The sequence below is a fragment of the Dermacentor variabilis genome, chromosome 9 (genome assembly GCF_050947875.1).
Source record: "Dermacentor variabilis isolate Ectoservices chromosome 9, ASM5094787v1, whole genome shotgun sequence".
NCBI lineage: Eukaryota > Metazoa > Arthropoda > Arachnida > Ixodida > Ixodidae > Dermacentor > Dermacentor variabilis.
The window spans coordinates 46,183,749-46,201,646 of NC_134576.1; the positions used below are offsets into that span (position 1 = coordinate 46,183,749).

The window sequence follows — 17,898 nt, forward strand, 5'->3', positions numbered from 1 at the left end:
CTGACTCGTTTGGTGCTGCAATATGCGTTCTTGCATACTTCAATAATTTTTCTTGTTCTATCGCCACCTGCCTACGATTGTGCACCCCAGAAATCTGGGCGTACGCCTACACTTGCTGCAGTATGCAGCCAAATGCCCTCACAGGCCATACTTCACGTTATTAACATGCTCTTGAAACGGGTTGTTGGCACATCAACTGCTCGAGCCAACATAGTAGCTTCTGCATAAGAGTGGAAGCTTCTACACAATGCCCTGTGCGCATGTGACTTATGGCTTACAATGTTCAGTTCTGCAGCCATTTGATCCAGGGTACCGTTTCCTTTGTTGTACATACGCTCAGCAACCCTCAGATGGCAGAGAACGCTACATGCAAATTTATGTGCTGGCCAATCGTTTTTGGGGTCTGAGGCATGAATATAAGGTTCAGCTGTCATCCACTGCCTCTGAGGTTCTTCCTGACTTTTTTATTTCATGTTTCTTTCGTGCTTTCAAAGCACAGTACTGGAACATTCTGACTTCTGGCCTCGTTGGACTGCAGTGTTAGAAAATCTTTAAAATAAAATTGGACAGGGTTATATAGGCCCATCATTGTTTGTGCTAATTGGTGTTTTGTTTCTTTCTTAGGAATGGTGCTGTGGAGCTACCTGAGCTCAGCAATATGGAAAATGCCTGGGTGACAGAATGAAGCCTGCGTAAGGAATGTACTTTTCTCTGGACAAGACAGAACTGAGCAGTGCTTCTTCGGGGCTGGTTGGTCTGATTCAAGCCACCTTTGATAAGCTCCAGGAAATGCAGCTCCGTTGAGTGACTATCATGTTGGTGGAATCTATGGCCGCTCGCAAGCGCAGTAAGCATAGCATGAGTATTGGCCTCGAGCTCCACCACTGGAAAAGCTGGCGCCACCGTCGGGGTGACGTGCTAGGAGGAATCACGTGGACATTGCGGCCGCATCGGCTGCTTCGGGAGCGCCGAAGCGAGCTGAAAACGAGTTTAAATTCCCTCGTACGCTGTGGTCCTCATTTAGTGGCGAAATTTTCCCGCTTCGAGTGTCTCCTTTACAACGCTTGAAAGCACTACAATAGGTAATGGCTACCTTTGAAGGCGCGCAACATGGTAGGCTACTGCTCGGTACCGCAGTGCCGGACGCACGTAACGGAGCCTGGTGTCAGCCTTATTCACACGTAGCCGCAGGACAAGAAGCTGCATGAAGCTTGGCTCGCGAAATATAAAACCGGCAAACAGTCATCGGCTACAACTCGGCTATGCAGCAAGCACAGATGCGAGGAAGATTTCCGCTACGGCGCCCGGTCTGCGATGTTCTGAAAACGCGCACTGAGACGCTCGCCCGAGTCCGCTGCCCGACTAATGTCATGACGGTTTGGTCTATGAACTTGTCGATGCTATAAATACTGGCAAGTTCAGTGGAGTGGAAAGGCAGCAGTAAGAAGCATATTTAAAAAAAGCATGGCATATGGTCATGTTTGTGTTATGAATTAATGCTCTGGATTACAAAAAAGGAGCAGCGGGAAATTACACGCTGGGAACACCGATAAACATACAGGGCGACGCAACTCGAGAAATAATATTGAAAGGTCAAAGAATTTAGAAGAAAAAAGAAGAGTGAATCGTCGCGACGGCACATCACAGTCCCCGTAGGCGTCGAAGTCTCTACAATGAAATTATTTTTGAACAGCTCTGACAGCGCCCACGCAACAATGGTTGCTTGTATACTGTCAAATGCTCATATTCTGCGACCTAAAGCTCATGGCACGGTGCGAAAACGCGCGAGCGGAGTAAGCGAAACAGTGCGCGGACAAGCATGCAGACGCGCAGTCGGTCGCTGCGAATCTGCGTGATCGCAGCATTGAGGCTTCGTTCTATTACGCTGCATTTAGTTATACAAACAGTATAAGAACATATTTAACATAGTTTGCTCACAGTGTTTACCTACCTTTCACGCAAGAAGCCGGTTCGGGAGACTCCATTGCGGCAACCGCGCGCAGTGGCGTTCACTGTACGTATTCGATAAAGAGATAGCATCTGTAAATGATTGTGTGCTTTCAGTTTGCCCAAAATTATTATTTAGACAGTAAAAAACTTCTCTCATTTCGAAAGTACTTAAAGAAATGTCCGGGAGAGCTCACGCGTGGTGTTTTCAGTGAGCGCTGACAGCAAAACCTATGAGGAGCGCGTCGCATGATCCCTCAAACTACGCCAGCGAGGTGCTTCCGATAGATGGCGACTCCATAACTCCTCGCCGCCAATGCCTAATTGTTGTTACAGCCGAATGCATGGAGAGCTGTTAATATCACCGTGGACCAATTACGCATGTGCAAGCTGCTTGCCTGTTTGTCAGTTGCACTTCCGAAAACTAACTTGGTGTTTTAGAGGCCACTTGCACTTTGTGAGCAGCCATGAACCAGCAAGTTTTCTGCCAGCTGCATCATATGGGAATATTATACGGGTGTTGTAATGTTCCAAGGACATTTAGCTCATGGAAATGTGGCTGATGCATGCACTCCTTGCATGGTGAAGTCTCTTAAGCTTCTTGGCACGTTGCCTGGTTTACTCAGTAGCCAGTGGCCTAAATGTGGGACTTGCCACACGTCCCTCTTGTGGTGCTTTTGACACAAGGCACATCATGTTTTTTGCTGCAACTCTCCTTTGCTTATTTTTACCAGGTGTTTGAGAGGCAGAGTTGAGCCAGCTTGACCGGGGCACAGAAAGTGAGACGTACACCATGCCTGCCTACCACACGCTTTAAAGGGCAGCTCCGGTGTTTCTTTTTTCTTTTTACCATAATTATGTATATATGTTTCAAATGGTGTTAACAGTCCTGTCGCACGTAGGGTGGTTCATTTTGCTTAGCAACTCATCAGTAGCTTTAAATAACCAATAAACGAGGTATTGAAACAGCCCAGATAGCCAGATACATCCATTAGATGAGCCTAATATGGTACCCCTTGGACATTCAGTATGTTCATTAATTATCTAGGTTTATCCAGAAAACATTGTATGGATGTACTATGGATCATCGCAAATGCATCCAGAACATGTAAGTGGTACTTATGGGGATGTTAGGGCTGGATATATGTAACATATAATAGACATCTACAACATCCTGTGGATATATTTATTACATCTATTAGATATCCACAACATCCAATAGATATTTACTACATCTAATGGATATCCATATTAACCACACTTACGTCCATAGGACGTCCATTGTACTACATATGGTTGTATCCACAACATCTTATATCCACCTTGACATCCACTGTATGTGCCTTGTACTATTTTTGGCTGTTTCTTATATTCGTCATGCATGCATGCAATGGGGCTCTTCAATTTGTTGTCCCAGACTGCTTGAGACGCTATTACAGCCAGTGATTATTGGCGTACGCCGCGTCTCGGAAAGTCCTGGACTGTTTGGGACAACAAATCAAAGTGCCACTGTCACTAAGTGAAGAAAAACTCAAATTGTCACCACCAGCATTTTTATTGTGAAACCTATTATTGGTATCACCTTTATGGCAAATATGTAATGATTTACACAATATTTGCAGTGGAATACAATGGCCAACTGTAGCTGTCTCATGAAAATAAAGTGAACACTAAAAACACAACATAGTGCCATCTCTTGGTTTCTGAAAGGCACAATGAGCACTTAACGCATGAACCAATACAAAAATATCACATACGCATAACAGCTAAGCATAAACATATTGTTAAGTGTGGAAAGACACAGATGAAAGAGGCTGTATACAGGCTATTTACACTGGAGCCAGACTGCCCGGCCAACACTCGCTCACGCCAAGGGCACGGACTCACTTCGTCGTCATTCTCGCGGCGGCTCCTCCCTTGAGCATCGCTCGATGTTATCGTAATACTACCCCCCGGCGGCAAAAGCGTCGTCACGGTGCTGTTAAATATCCAAAGCACGTGGAGAGTTGTAGGGTTTGAGTTGGGCGACGTGGACAATTTCACTGGTTGTCACAGTGGAGGACATAGTGGGCGTGGCTAGAACAATTCCATAGGTGACATCGGTCACTTGGCGGAGCACGCGATATGGGCCTGTGTAGCAGGAAAGCAGTTTTTCACAAAGGCCAGCTTTACACGATGGTGACCAAAGCAACGCGAGGGTGCCTGGCACAAAATGGACATCACGGTGACGGAGGTCGTAGCATTGCTTTTGTTTGCCTTGAGGGACTTGTAGACGAGCGCGCGCAAGTTGGCGAGCGTGGTCAGCATGGCCGATAGCATCACGGGCATAAGCGCTAGTTGAAGCTGTGGTGGACGGAAGCACAGTGTCCAGTGGTAGCATCGGTTCACGGCCATACAGGAGGTAAAAAGGCAAAAAGCCATCAGTTTCGAGATGGGAAGAGTTGTATGCAAGGGTAATATAAGGTAGAGCCTGGTCCCAATCACGGTTGTCGTCTGAAAAGTATTTGGATAGCATGTCTGTAAGGGTGCGTTTCAAATCCCTTGAGCATCGCTCGATGATATCGTAATACTATTAAAGGATAAATAAAATAAAACAGTAAAAGAAACTCTTGAAAAAGAACACTTCTCTCATAAAAACGAGTTCTTAGGTGAGCAACAGCGCACTGTTAGCTGCATTCTCTCCAGTAAAGTGAAACACAGAGGGCACATTATGAGGCTTAATTCTCATGAACAAAAGCAGAATTTGCAAATGGAAGCATCAAAGTACTATTTCACTAGCCTTGTATTCAGCAAAAGAAAAAAGAAAGAATAGATACAATGAAGGGAAATATAAAAATGAGCAACAGCTGAAGGTCCAAAAGAGCAATATATCCTATAGGAAAAACAACCTGCAAACCACCAATACATTAGCGTAATGATAAATTGTGTAAGAGAAGCAGGCAACCCCCTGCAGCAAAAGGGTGCCATATTAGCTTCTCCATAAAGGAAAACAATTCAGAATGCAGGTGCTGCATAAGAAAAAATTGTTTTAACATATTGTTTTCACTCCTTAATTTTTGCCTCAGTTTCCTCGAATAAGTAAGCATGCAGTCCAAGTACAACTATGGTGTGCTCTATAAATAATTCGAGTAAAATAACTATACCATATTTCCATGCAAGTGAGACTACAGCCAATTTGTGTGTAGATTCATGGATCATAGCAAATGTCAGTGTAATTGTAGTTAGTGGTTACCTGGTACCACAGCACACTTGGCATGCACTAGTCAACCAAGTGCAGTGGTACCAGGCCACACCATGCTGCTGAGAGTGCTTAGCCACTCGTAGCAGTATCAAATTAGTCCTTTCCTTTTAAAACGTCTCAGTGCTTTCCGTACACTCAGCCTGCCACCAGGTAACAGGATTCAACATTTGTCACATTTTTGAAAACATGCAGCACTACTTATAATGCAGTCAGGTGCCACGAAAGGCCAAAGCATTGATCCAGCTGACGCTGGAGACGAGCTGCTACATCTACATCTCCGTAGTGTTATCTGGTTGGTGTTCATACACTGGGCTCAGCATAGAAGCAGTGGTTAATTGCATTGACCCCCGCAGCAGTAGTACCAAGGAAACATGTTGCAGTGAGTGGTCATCTTAAGGTTGCCACTTCAAAGGGAACATTGTTTTTGTGCTCAAGATAGTGAGGTACAGCCTTGTAGTCATTACCGTGATCACAAATTAGACCCCTACCAGTTTCAAAAGAGGAAGAAAATTTGTCAGCACTCTTAAAGGCACACGGTACAATGCTATGTGCGGCTGGAGGGCGAATTGTGCTTGGAAGATAACTATCTTGCTGGCTGGCTTGAGCATCCTAAACCTGAAAAAGAGGACAATCTTTACGACTATGTAAACACATCACTTATTGCTTACCCCGCATTCAGATATTCATATAAAAAATGGCGCTGGGCAGGTCATGTAATGCGTAGAGTAGATAACTGTTAGACCATTAGGGTGACAGAATTGGTATGAAGAGAAGGGAAGCGCAGTAGAGGACGACTGAAGACTAGGTGGTCCGACGAAATTAGGAAATTTGCGCGTGCTCGCTGGAATCGACTGGCGCAGGACAGGGGTAATTGGAGATTGCGGGGAGAGGCCTTCGTCCGGCAGTGGACATAAAAATAGGCTGATTATGATTATTAGTATTCAGATATTCACCCTTACTTGAGGCCCATGCTTGACTTTGTCACTATAACGACAGGTGTGAATGTGCCTAAGATACTCACGGCCTCTTCTTGGGTGCACTCGTGTCGAGCTTTATCTCGACCAAATCGAGCATGGCTTCAAGTTAAGGCACATTTCTGAATTCAATCAATCGATCGATCAATCGATCGATCGATCAATCAATCAATCAATCAAGCAATCAAATGTTTTATTTCCAACAAACTTATTCGGGGTCCTCCAGGCGAAAAGCTGCGACATACAGCTGTGTGTGGGTAAGACACATACCGCTGAATGTGTGGATAAGACATACAAAGTCACTTAAGATGCCTGAAGTAACCGGTTTTCAGCTTCCCTAAATTCAGTGATTAGGTTAAAATCCCAGTGTATAAACCCAAACCTATAGCATCTCCTTTATCGTGGAGGCAGATCTAAGGCATCTGCTTAAATAGTACCACTGACAATAAGGTTTGTCCTTGCAAGCAGTAGAGCATAGTGAAGCTTTATATAATGTGCAAAAGGGTTGACTGTTCAAGAACATGTGAAAATACATGACTTGTGCTTACAAATGATATACGCACGTAATACTGCAAGCTGCAACAATAATACTGCACAGAGGTGCAACAAAGGGCTCAAAAGATAACTTAGCTCTACAGACAGTCCTTGTTACAAAAGACCTGCACTGGAAGACAGAACAAGAGCAATGCATGAACGGTGACTACGTCACAATATGGAGCACCATTATCCAAAACATGTGCCAGAACCGCTGAAACCATTGTGTCGTGCACAAAACTTGCTGACTGTGGGAAGCACAGTACAAGAAAGACCAAGACGAGTATGAGAAGCTGAACTGAAGCACGAGACAAAGGGAGACAGACAAGAACGTCGCCTGTCTATCGCCATTTGTTTCGGGTTGCAGTTCAGCTGTTCAAACTAGTCTTAGCTATGCACCAGGTTCAGGTTAGTACTACTCCAAAAAGAAACACTGCCGGCATGCCTTGAAGGGTACTGCCGAAACCGTTGTATGTTTGCGTTGTGCATCAGCTCTTCCGGCCCATGCTAAGCACTCATTACCGACATAGAAGAAAGTACAAAAGCAAACTGCCGACATCTGCCTCCTAATGACTGGACACCACTGCAGACATGGTGAGAATGAGAAATGAAGTGCCACAGCATCAGCACCACGAACTAAATGTCATTTGTTGCGAGAACGGAAAGGTTGGTGCTATCTTGCTATCTTCTGCAGTTGTTCAGGGAGTACAGCATAAAGGAACACGGCTCAGCGCCAGCACCGAAACACAAGCAGCTGTTACATTCCCACATACACTTGCTTGATGGCTGCACTTATTGTGACATATGAAAGGCACACGACTTTGAGAATAATTGATAATTGGACAGTAATGCTATGTAAGATCCCTTTAAATCATTTCACTTTTCTATTGTCCTTAAACATCATTTTTCATTTAGTGCCACATTTATGGCATGGTTCTGGCTCCTTGCATTTGACACACATGGCCTCCAAGACTGAGTGTCAAGTATCGGAGGCCACGGAATAACTTGCGCACGTGAGGTTCGTCGCCGTTTTAAAACGTTTGGTGGCGCGCAATAAAAGTCCCTTCATATAATTTCCATGCACTTTTTGTCCTATATATCAGTTAATTGCTTAATATACTGTACCTTGTTTTTCGATTATTTTCCAAAGTTGCAAACAAAGAAATCTACCAACTCAGAATCTGCAACATGAAATTTTTGGGTGCATGTACATTCTTCTTTCGCTTCGCCCACTGCTTATGCATGTTGTTCTACTGAAAAAAAATGTATATTTCATGCGCAAGCATCCATTTTATGAAGTAGCAATGATTGATCGATGTCCAGCGAAAGAAGGGCATGCTTATGGACATCCATTACACGTGAACTGATGATGCAGTGCAAAGTAGTCGCACCAACTACAGGCACCAACTGCGTAGCATCGTCCACAAATCATAGAAGGGCATATACAATGCGAAAGGTTTGGGAGGCCTACAATACAGGCCTAACGTACAAACTTTATGGAAGTTCTATGTACATCAAAAGCTTTTTGCGATGTACATCTGAAATACTGTTTTTTGAGACGTTCTATGGGCATCTAACATTTTGTCCGCTGTACGTCTGATGAATGAACTAAATGGATATTTAATGGACATCTAAAACTTTGATGCCATTGTACATCCCTTAGATTCACGTGCATGTAGAGGATGTCCATAGGACATCCCATTTTTGCTGGATAATTCGATCAATCTGGTACATCTGTTGGATGTTTGTGGCTATTTGGGAGGTAACTGTTTCGTGTGACATCACAATGAGTCGATGATGTAAGGTCCTAAACTACCATAATATAAACACTCAGAATGTGTGCTAAACATGCAGTACATGGGGTCCTAACACCAAAAAATAAAGTTGATGTTAAATTTCAGAAAAACTAAATGACTTCAGCCATTTGTTTGGTACAGACAGTTAGAGTGTGAAAGAGAACATATATGAACATTTAATTGAAGTCAATGGACATCAAAGATAGGCAGCGTTGCCCTTTAAGGATAAATAGTAGGCTTCTGCAAATATTCAATATATTGGATTTGAATATTATGCTGTTCGGTATTTGCTTCTGCTCGAATTTCAGTATTAACAGTTTTTGAAGTATTAGACACGAATGAATGTGCATATTTTTCCACTTGTAAGCTGCTGCCCCAATTAGAAGTTAACCCCCAGAAATGAAAGAAAGTCTGCAGGTATAAGCTGCGCAAATAACTGCAATAATGCTTGAATATTTGTTAAAACAGTCTCGATGCACCAGTATACCAGGTCATATTCTCGGCCCAGCTGCTCTGTTCCCCACCCAATTTTATTCTTAAATTTTAAAAATAATTTTGTCTGTACACTTGCAAGATAAAATGTTAAGCTCACGTGTACACGGAAAGTGTCAACTTCAATTTGTACAATACAGCATACACTGCCAGTGTCGCGCCATTAAGGTTGCAATTTGTAGCTGTGCAACAATGCTGTGCAGGTGAACGCAAAATGCTCTTGCAACCTCAACCACCACACAATCTTACTTTAAACTAAAGCACAACACTGAGCAGGAGCCTGTAAACAAATTTTCTGTGCATCTAGAGCTTTAAGGAATGTTGAACTTGCATTTTTGCACGAAAATATCTGATTAACTGCCCTTCAAAAATAAACTGACTCCAGAGATGAACCTGTTTCTGCTTTTGCAAGCAAAAGGAACTTTTTCTAGATTTGCCTACATCTGGCTTTTACATCAAGGTTTTATGCAAATGCCGCAGCCATTCAAATTATTCACTTCGAAGTTATTTAACACAAGTCACTATTCACTTCGACCTCTCTTCGAGCCGAAAAAAGTGATTTTTGCACAAGCCTAATAAATAGCCTTATGGACATATGGAGCCATTGAAGATTTCACTGTTGTGGTTGTACTTGCCCTTGCTGAGCTTCTTATGCCTTTGTTGTGTAGTGGGTCACTGACATTGCTAATGAGCCAGTAAATACTGCTACAGTGGGATGGGGCACACCTAGAGGAAACTTGCACCATGGGAACCTGTTTCTTGAGTACTAATGGTAGGCGAAGAATAGCAGTAGCATATTTTATTAATGTAAAGTGTGCATAGTTCAGAGGAGACACACCTTCCATTGCACAGGGATACCGGCACTGTACAGGGCTGCAGATTTTTTTGTTTGTTTGTGATTAGAACATTTAAACATGCATGCTGCTGAATTGGCTAGTGCTGTTTTGCGTCAGACTGTACATGTATCTGGGATATAACCAGTGTATGTAAGGGCAGCTTTCATGAACATCTGTGCATTTGTGAAGAGCATGTCTTGGCTGTATAAATTTTTAGTGCCTCCAATGGTCTGTGCATATGAATACACACACGTTGTGTATATTTTTATATTTTATTCGTTGCTCAACAGGTATGACAGTGTTGAGGAGAGGACAACTTGCATTAAAATGTACTGGATCTGTTTTGTGTGTCTCTGAGAGGAACAGTTTGTGATGCCTAAAGTGGTGGTCTTTCTGCAGCACTTTGTGAAAAGGTGCTAGCAGATTTTTAAAGACCTAGCATGGTACTACGTATTTAGCTGAATGCATTGACAAAGCAGCAGTGTTAGAGCTGCGGCTGGCTACATTGAAGGTTTATGAGCTTCATGAAACTATCATAGCTTACGAATCATAAAAGATTTGACTGCTAGTTTCTCTTCCTGCAGCTTATAAAAATTTTATGGCTGCACTTGGTCTAGGCTGCAGCATTATACTGTACAGGTACCTGTTCTTGCTGACAAACGTGGAAAAAATTTTGCACTTGCTGCTCCTTTGTTTTCACTTATAATTCACAAGATCGCATTTATTAGGTAAATGATCATTTGGTATTTTTATTTGCCTAGCTAGTCATGACGTCTACTTGCTGACAGGCTTCGTGCCTTTGCATCGTTGCTATTTTGATGGCAGCCTCCACATGCATCAGTGGTTTGCATATTTTTTTCTTGAGAAACCAGGCAAGCAAAGACACTAAATGTTTGCTGAAAATTTTGAACTAAATAAAGGCATTATTTCAGAAATTATGATTTACCTAATGTTGCTAGCGAAAAATCACTTTACTGTATTGTGTGAAAATTCAGAAACATGACGTAATAGTTGACAGTGCTCAAACAGTGTAACTGTACGTGAACATGTTCTTGCAGAGACTGCCTCCACACGACTGCTTTTTTGACATTCGGCAAGCCAAGATTTGATGTATTCTGGGATGTATTCTAAGTAGAATACAGCCAGTAGAACTAGATGTATTCCGGGGCCTTTCAAGCTAATTAGTTGCATGTTGCAACATATTTCTGCCTGCTGGTATTCCAAATTTTGTACATGACTGTATAGATGTTGCTGCTATTTAATAGATTGTTGCCCAATTTGTTATCTTAGTATTTACTGTGATTATTAGTGGTAAAAAAGGAATGTTGTTAAAGCCAACATTTCGACATGGGGACTTGTGTTTGTCAGGGCAGCAGAGGCTTTTCTTAACAGCGTTTTGTGTATATGTGTAGGTCGCTCTCCCCCACCCTTAGTGGGGAAGGAGGACATTAAGTTGGCACGATCATCATGATCAGCCTATTTATCCACTGTAGGACGAAGGCTTCTCCCAGCAATCTCTAATTACCCCTGTTTTTTGCCAGCTGTCACTACCTTGAGCTTATAAATTTTCCAGTTTCATAGACCCCGTTTAATTCACTGCTATCCCTGACTGAGCTTCCCTTCTCTTGGCACCCATTCTGTAGCTCTGATAGACCACTGGTTATCTTGCCTTACATGTCTTGCCCTGCTCGATTTATTCCTCTTAATGTCAACTAGATTATTCACTACCTCCATTTGCTTTCAAACCCACACTGCTGTCTTGTATCTTAATGTTACACCTATCAGTTTTCATTCGATCGCTTGTTGCATAGCCCTTCTCAAGCTTCATAGCTCTTGCCTGGATATTGAACTCTTGGTCTCCTGCATATTAATCTTCAGGCTTACTCTTGCACTTTGTTGGCTAAGATTCTTGATCATTTGTTACAAGTCATCACCATCATTGCTGGACACGACAATGTCATCTGCAAACTGCAGGTAGCTGAGAGTTAGAACCCTTTGGTCCTCACTCCTGGTGCTTCCCAATCTAATATTTGGATATACTTCTTTTGACCATGCTGTGTATTGAAAGCTTCATTATAGTGTGAAATGCTTGTGTTAGTGTTAGTGGGCAATGCAGTGCTAGCACTGTTGTACCGTACAGTACACAGTACCTACTAGTTTTTTTAAATAGTAAAACTGAGCTGAATGATAACGTGAACGGCTAAGTTTCCACCTACATGTAAAAATTCACAAAGTACAGGCACATCAAGTGCACATGCAATATCAGACCAATTTTATGCTGTATCTATTTTGTCAGGGCACCACTGACGAGCTAATAAAAAGGCTTGTGGTGCCATTTGCATAACATGCATACTAGAAGCAAATATTTGTATTCAGTAGCCTCTGAGGTTTTGCCTAGCACTTGGTGCAAGCCTAGCGCTGCAAGCCTAGCGCTGCAAGCTGTCTGACACCATGTACAGCCAATACAGCCGTTCTTGTTAACTTCAAGTGGTAAAAAATCAAAAACAAATCTTGGAAACGGTGCCTAATTGTACCCAATACTTTGCTGTTTAAGCATCATGACACAAGTGGAAAGCAAAGACATGCATAATTTGGGAATTAAAGGGCCAGCATGCAGGACGGCTTGATAGATCTGAAACAGACAGCACCCACTTCCATGGGTGCCGCAGTGTTTCCCAATGCAACGCTCTCCATACGTTTATTAGCCTTGGAATGCTAAATCCCGAAAATAGTGTACATTCGCAAAAGCCCTATCCTCGTAACGTACTTACGTAAGCGTTACGTATGCAACACTTACACTAAGCTGTTACACCTTTGCTGCTACACACTATATGCTAAGATTTTCCAGTAACATTGGAGAGGTTGCATCTCCTTGCTTGACCCCTGTTTACTCATGTACTCAATTGTGGTTGTGGCTACGTGCCATGTCTGAGGCTGACCATCATCATTGTCAAGTATGCACCCTTTATGCTGTGGACATTCTTTTCACAAGCATGGCAACAAAGGATTTCATGTCAGCCCACCACCATCTTATCAAAAACAATTTTTATGCAATGGACATAAAATATCATCCTTGTCCACTACTGTATTGCTTGTTTGATCTTTGAAAAACATGCACAGTCACCACCACTCTGAGAGTATGTCAAGCTCAAAACATTTCAGACTTCGCAGTAATTGCTCAGTGCTGGCAATACAGCAACACCAGTCTTCCCCTGAGCCCCGTGACTGCGCAGGCCTCATCTTCAAAGCAATATGCTATGTTTGCAAAGTGCGCGTAGTGCCGGTAGCTTCGTATGTGCAATCCTTTTGATGTCTCGTCCCCATTGAAGCGAGAGATGCATGGAGGTCAATTCAAGCGCTGCTGCTGCTGCGATTCCTCACTCCAGCATTTTGACAGTGAGTTTCTGTGCTTGTCAAGCGAGATGTGTTCATGCTTACCTGTGCATGCACGACACCATGCTTGTTAATTTAGTTAGTGAATGTTTACAAGTTTACATGGCTGGTAAAACTACTATCCTTACTTCGTATAGCTATCTACTAATTTGCTATTGCAATCAGTGCTTTGCCTTCGGCGAAACTGCAACTTTTTTTTATCAACCTGTTATTTCCACGGATGTTGTGCATTGTTTATGGCCGGAAATGGGCATCGTCTATAGTCAACTGGTCTTTTGCTCTCCGTTGGCCTGATTACACTTGTATGTTTTTCACAGAAGTCATGGCAATTATGTTGGCATTTAAGCAATTTAAGGTAATGTTTACAAATGCTCTATCAGTCTTTACCCAACTCTCTATTATGTGGTCGTCACTGTCGTGGATACACTATTGAGTCCACTGATTCTATTACATCGTCGACACCCAGTGGCTCGGTTTCAATGTTCTTCCCACTCGTGCTTTTATTAGTCATTTTATCAAGGGCACTGAAATGTCATCCCTGATTTCCTCCAATGAATTCCAACACATAATTTCGTGATCTCTTTACCTTCTAAATCTCTTTGTTTTTTGTTTTTGTTTCTTTTAATAGACCCTGAAGTCATTCACCTTATCTTTTTCTTTCTGACCACCACTTTTCCTCCTTCGGCAGAATGTTCCTTGTATTCCAAACTAGTAATTTAGGTTTATTTTTATCAACACTAAATCAAGTATTTTAATGCATGTCAATTGGGTGCCAGCCACAGCTCCACTACAGCAAGCTCTCCACGAGTTCATTGAAGTGGGCCCAGAATATTCTACCTCTAGGGCTGCCAATCGTGATTCTTATGATGTATGTGCAATTAACATTCTGCTGTCATTATGTCACCCAAAGTTTATTTCTAATGCAGCTTTTTATACTACAATTATTAAGTCTCGCACATGAATTTCATGCCAGAGTGGAGAGGTACGCAATAATTTGACTTTGCCTAAGGAAGCCAATTACCTTGACATGCAGCTGGGTCAAGCTGTGCTATTGCACAATAAGCAGTTTTAGAGTTTTGTTAATCGAGTTAAAAAATTTATTTTCCAACCACGATTAACTTTCTTTTGCAATTTCTGGTACACCAAAAGTAAAAACCAGGTTGTCGTGGCATGAGTGATCTTCCACATCGTCAATGCTTGTACGAAGTGTGCTCATGAAACTCTCTACTCTCAATCTTCTCGTGCGATTGACTGACATCATGCTTGCAATCATCGAGGACCATCATCTGTGTGATCTGTGATTGTGTCCACAATAATAAATAGAGATATGCCTGCACGAGTTGTAATGCCATTAATATGCTTAAAAGTTATATCTACCGCAGAAATTTGTGAAACAGGGCAGCCAATGAATGTTAGATTAAGAGGACACTGTACGGACATAGCTAAGAAACTTCTGAAGGCAGTCGCACAACATGTCAACCAGCCAGGTCACAATTTCAATAACCTAAACTTCATATGCTACAGTCACATTTCATTTGCCTAGTGGCAAAAGATATAATCATATTTGCAAGTTCAATAAACTTCATCCAACAGGCATAAGTGTTTCAAAAAAAAGAAAGCTCTTGATTACATTCGTTACATTAATATTATGACTATATAACCAGCAGTACTTAGTTTTCTGGCCCCTTGCACCTGGTCAGACAAGAGCTGATCGTATCCCTCATCCGAATTTATTCCACCACAATATTTTTATTTTGTCTGCACCAGCTGTGTTTTACTAATTTACTATCCTATCTAGCATAAGCTTAACGTTTTATTTTTTTGTCAGTCTTGCCCTCCTTCATCTTCCCTGAAGATGTGTATTCGTACTGTCACTGAACATGTCTGGACACAACACGGTTTCTTCCACTGATTCTTCTTTTCTACATTTTCACATGTTTGAATACCCTGTCTTCTTATTTCCTATTTTGTTGAAATAATGTGTTCACTGTAATGTCAGTTAAACAGCTCCGTCCCCTTTTTTTTTAACAATTTGACTTGCGTTACTTGGCACACCAGGTTATTCTCCACTGACAATTGGTGAGATTGAGCTACGCGTACATAAGCACTGCTAAGAGAAGCAGCTGTTGTCCTGAAAAAGATCACTTGTTAAGTCATCGGCTTCAACATTTCTTCTTATACCATTGTTAATCACTTCAGTCCTCCATCTTCCTGCAAGCCTTTTCTTGTTTTCGTTCTTGTATTTACAGCATGATTTGCAGAATATGTGTGCATGCTCATAGATGTATGGGCACTAAAGAAACTTCTGTGAGTTAGCTTTCATGAGTGACAACACTTTTGCAGTTTTGGTACTCATTGAGTACACTTTGGTACTCATGCAGGTGTAACATTTCAGGAATGTTGGTAGGTTTACATATTCTTATTAATAATGTCATTCTTAAATGTCTTATGTTGTATTAATCTTGTTGAAGAATCCCTTGTCAATAATTGGAAGTATTAGAGACGTATTCGATTTCTTTATTATTGAAGTGCCTATGAACATCTATAAGCCTTGGTAAGGGTGCATGTGAATTGACAAAGAAGAAAAAAGAAATGTTGCCTTATTTGACTTGAATAAAAGGGTAGGCAGGGTCACAAAAAACATGCTACCACAAACAGCTTGGCAGGGTAGTTGTCCCCTTAATGTTCTAACTTCATTGAATTCTTAAGAGGAAGCTTTGGCTTGGGCCCATCTCTGATGCAGCCTATTCAAATACATGTAAAACGCAAAAATGTTTTTCTGAGATAACCCCTGGACTGATTTTAATCAAGTTTGTTGCATTTCAGAGAGAAAGTTACATTGTAGTGAATGTTGGAAGCGGAATTTCGATTTATGGCCTGAATTTTGTTACAATAATTTTAAAAAAATTGAAAGTTTGAAGCACGAAGCTTACAAATTCATAGCTCTGCATCACGAACAGATGTCGGGATTCTGTAAACGCATCCATTAGATCACTGAAAGCGGCAAAATTCGATATGTCATTTTACATCTTACTTGAATTTGTTACGTTGTTTACAAGGGTTCTGCAAACGCTATAGCTCCATATTACTAAATTTTTTAGATTCATGTGTAACATATAAATTTTGTCCGCTTTAGATACACTATTAAATGCAATTCACAGAATTGTATAAATTTTTTGTTGCTGAGTTACAGGGTTGTGAACTTGATAGTTTTGTTGTTGTTCTTTTGAAAATTTTTGATTTTTTGCCAATTTTTTAATGAGATATTGACGACCAAATACAAAAATTCAAAACCAACAGTCGCTAGATTTTAAGTTTTTCTTTTAAATGCAACAAACCTCGTCAAATTTGGTGCTATGGTTGCTGCGAAAAACGAATTCTCCTTTTACATGTATTTATATAGGAGCACCTGAGCTAAAGCTTTCTCTTAATGCTTGCTAGGAGTGCAAAATTGCAGGTGCTTCCTAAAACTTGAGAAAAGCTCAGCATTGAAGCCTTGCTTTTGTGTGCTTTTTTTTAAGGGCTTTATTGATATGAGGCACTGTTTTTAGGTGCTGTCAGGGGACTCCACGATTGTTTTTGTTGGTATATGTGGCTTCATAATGAAGCTTTAATGTGGTCAATCATAGGCTATTAATGCACAGTAAGATGACAGGTTTTAACTCCACCTGATCTGCTAACTGTAGATCATTTTTGGCACCCACATTCAAATATCTTTAAAGGATCTGGTGCCACCAATTATAATGGTGGGGAGCGATATTATGAAAAAGCCCTTTTATGACAGTTTTCTGAAATATTTTATTTGTTTCTTTCATTTGTGCCAATTTCTGTTTATATTGTGTTTTAGTTGCCTCCATAATGTAAGGATAGGGTACCTATGCCTTTTACCCTAATACACTCTACTTCTTTCAGTTTGACCCTGACAGGACTGATGAAATCGATTGAATTAACCGGCAAGTGAAATTAAACAAAATGCAGAAAAAAAAAAATGCCAAGACATACCACTTGCTCACCTATTTTCTATAGGTGCAGAGCAAAAAAAAGCTAACAAAAAGAATGACATGAAAGCTCCTAAATTAGCTAGAAGTTTAAAGCACACCCAATCTTTTAGTATGAAAAATGGGTAAGGGTCTAATATCTGTTGCACAACGATGGCTGGTTTCTTAAAGTCAGCTTTGGTGCCCTTTTTTTTTTTTTAAATCAGGTCTGCTGCAATGTACTTGTGTTATGTGGTAAAGCATACAAAGTCACAAAGGCAGTTTCGGTTTCATGTTCGATTGCACGGCACAGGCAATTTCCAGACCAATTTTCCTAAAGAAAAGGCTTGCATATTCAATGCAGCGAACTCCACACAGGGGCTATGCTGTCGACACTGTCTATAGAGAAACAATCCTACTTATTTTCTTTTGCAATGTCATGGTTTGTCCACAGCCACCAATGGCACACTTGTTCAAATCAACGCTGCCTTCGTGGAGCTTCGCAAAGCCAGATGAAGTGACCAATTCATGCTACCATTTTGTTGCTTTGCTAAGCTGGCTCACACCACAGCCATCATATGACTTCATTTTAGAGCTGAAGGCTCCAGAAATGCTCGGCGGAAGGTAAATTTCGGGCATTGGGCTTTTCCACGACCAGTATTTTTGACTGGAGTTGAACACTACTGATAATCGTGCCAGGAGGCTATT

General features: G+C 41.5%; 1 protein-coding gene across 1 annotated transcript in view; it reads left to right on the plus strand.

Moving 5' to 3' along the window:
* LOC142592654 (uncharacterized) overlaps positions 1 to 17,898 on the plus strand; it is a 69,048-nt gene that overhangs the window by 12,183 nt on the left and 38,967 nt on the right. The window contains exon 2 of the mRNA XM_075704219.1: positions 625 to 692. The gene's annotated coding sequence lies outside the window, so the exon portion shown is untranslated. The remainder of the gene's footprint in view (positions 1 to 624; positions 693 to 17,898) is intronic.